The sequence below is a fragment of the Heterocephalus glaber genome, unplaced genomic scaffold (assembly GCF_053883595.1).
Source record: "Heterocephalus glaber isolate CG9 unplaced genomic scaffold, H.glaber_assembly_v1.0 deba00001608, whole genome shotgun sequence".
Classification (NCBI taxonomy): Eukaryota; Metazoa; Chordata; class Mammalia; order Rodentia; family Bathyergidae; genus Heterocephalus; species Heterocephalus glaber.
This window is the reverse complement of record NW_028258379.1, coordinates 7,241,619-7,244,554: the sequence shown is the minus strand read 5'-3', so window position 1 is coordinate 7,244,554 and position 2,936 is coordinate 7,241,619. Positions and strand designations below refer to the sequence as shown.

General features: G+C 40.3%; 1 pseudogene; it reads right to left on the bottom strand.

The window, feature by feature from the left end:
* Positions 1–692: 692 nt before the first annotated feature.
* Positions 693–2,645, bottom strand: LOC101696797 (TATA-binding protein-associated factor 2N pseudogene; annotated as a pseudogene).
* Positions 2,646–2,936: the final 291 nt, after the last annotated feature.

Sequence of the window (2,936 nt, the reverse complement as noted above, 5' to 3'; positions counted from 1 at the left end):
TAAAAATTTCCCTCATAGAAATGTTTTCAATGCATCACATAAGTTCCAGTTTGTTGTATTGGCCTTATCATTTAATTTTAGAAACTACTTTTTTCTTTAATTTCATGTGTGACCCTTTGGTTGGTCAGAAGGGTGTTATTTAATCTCCATGTGTTAATTCAGTTTTCATGGTTTCTTTTGCCAGTGGTTTCCAATTTCGTTGCACTATGGTGTGATAATATGCATCATATAATTTCAGTTGTTTTGCATATACTTAAGCATGTTCTATGTGCTAGTATGTGGTCTATTTTGGAGTATTATGGAGAATGTTTCATGTGCAGCTGAGAAGAATGTGTATTCAGATGTTGTATTGTGGAATGCTCTGTAGACATTTACTAAGTTCATTTGTTGAAAAATTTGGTTCAGTATTTCTTTGTTGATATTTTTTGTCTAGTTGATCTGTCTATTTGTGACAATGGAGTATTGAGGTCCCACATTACAACTGTATTAGTACTTATTTGATTTTTCATATCCATTAATATTTGTTTTGTATAGTTGAGTGTGCTGGTATTTGGTACATATATATTTATGATTGTTATCTCTTGCTCTTTGATTGTTCTGTTAACAAGTATATAGTGACTTTTTTGTTTCTCTTGATCAGTCTTGACTTAAAATCCATTTTTCCTGCAAATAGAATAACTGTCCTTGCCTTTTTCCAGTTTCTTGTCACATGGAGTATTGTTTTCATCCTTTTACTTTCTATGAATTTCTCTTTGAGTTAAATGTGTTTCTTGTATGCAGAATATTGTTAGATCTTGTTTCTTGATTCCATTCTGCCAGTCTGTTTCTTCTTTTTTTTCCCACAGAAAGAGCACTCTTTATTACAGTATTACAAAACATTTTCCATTTTGGCAATATTTTACAATGCACTTTGCTTCAAGGTTTGGGAAGAAGGTTGGAAATTAAAGAGGGAAATTTCAATGACATTTCTAAAAGAAAAACTGTCCCAGCCCTCCCACCCAAATAAAAATCCAAATGTCACTTAATTTCACTACCCAAGAAGAGGCCACAAGGAAAGCAGCAGACAAAACTCTGGCAATTTCACTGTGGATCATGTCAGAGACAAAGGAACATTCAAAACAGTCATCAGTATGGTCAGTTATGCTGATCATTTCTGTAGTCATTTCTGCCTCCCATTTTGCCTCCATAGCCATCTCAGTCTCCTCCATAGCCACCACCACTTCGGTCTCCTCCATGGCCTCCACTTCAGACTCCACCATAGCCTCTACTGGCACCACCACCACAGTCTCCTCCATAGCCCCCTCTACTTTGGTCTCCTCCATAGCCACCTCCTTGGTCCCCACCATAGCCACCACTTCTGAACCCAACATAGCCACCCCCACTTCTAACTCCACCATGGCTGCCTCGGCCTCCACCTCTGCCCCCATGACCTCTGTAGCCCCTCTCTCCTCCATAGCCTCTCCTCCAGAAATCTCCTCCTGAGGGACGAGAGTCCTCCAGTCTAGGCTCATTGCACTGATTACAGGAATTTCTATAAGCAAAGTTCATATTTCCACATGACATATTAGGGAAAACCCAGTCCCCATTTTTGGGGTCTCCACCTCCCCCCTGAAAACTTCCATGGCCTCTATAGCCTCCACAGCCTCTCTGTCCACCTCCACTTCCACTTCCTTTCATGAATTCAGGTCTTTAAGTGGCAAAAGACATTTTAATGATATTGCCATGGAATTCTTTTCCATCAAACCAGTCAATGGCTCCCTTAGCTGAAGGAGAGTCATCAGATGACACTGTTGCCTCCCTTTTTGGCTTCCCTGTGCCTTTGTCTGTGTAAAGATTTATCATTGGTTTTCCAGTTTTCTTGTTTGTCTTGATAATTCCTATTTGTTTAAAGAACTCTCCTCTTGATCTGTAGATACACCCTCCCCAAGTCCTTGAACAAAGATTGTGTTGTTATCTGAATTATCAAATTCTGAATCAGCATCTGGTCTGGGTCCATAATTCCTGTGAACACCAAAATTTTTGAAGCCACTGTGGTCACCACCACTTGATCCTCTCATAGGACCTCTTCCATCCTTGTCATATCCCCCATGCCCTCTACCTCTTCTCTGTGACCCACCATATCCTCTATTATTTTCTACATACCTACTCACATCACAACAGTCATCTTGTGTATGGTGACTGTAGTTTTCCCTTTGTGAATGATAGGACTGCTGGTTTTGATTATAGGATTCATGCTGCTGATTATAATTTGATTGATCATCATATGAACTTTGATGTTGATCATAGCCTGACTGCTGGTCATACGAATCTTGCTGACCACAGTTTGATTGGTCATATGAAGGTGCTCTTCCACCTTGGCCTCTTGAAGATTCTGTGTGTTATTGTCCCTGGTTATTATATGACTGCTGGCCATAAGAGCTCTGCTTTTGATTCTCATAACCACCATAAGTCTGTGTATAACCTGATTGGCTCTGTCCATAACTGGAGTAACTGCCATAGTTCTGCCCATATGAAGACTCAGTATTTTGTCAACAGCCAGAATAGCTTTGTGGTACTTGTCCATACCCTTGGTTGCCTTGATTTCCATAGGAAGAATAACTTTGCTGCTCACCCCCAGGCTGACTGTAACTTCCAGAATCTGACATGACTAAGGGCCATGGAGCAGAGGCCCCCAAGCCTGCTGAGAACAAGGAATACAATGGCCAGGCAGTGTGGCAGCCAGAGCTGTTCTGAGGGCAGTGTGTTTCTTCTGATTGGTGAATTAAGATCATTTACATTGAAGTTGTAAGTGACATGTATTGACTTATCCTTGTCATATTATTTTCCTGTTGTTGATTCCTTTTTTTCCTTCTGTTTAATTGCTTGCCTTGCCTGATGGATTCATTCTGTTGGGGTTTGTGGAGTTGTAGTCTTTGTTATCTCTTTCTAGAATATCC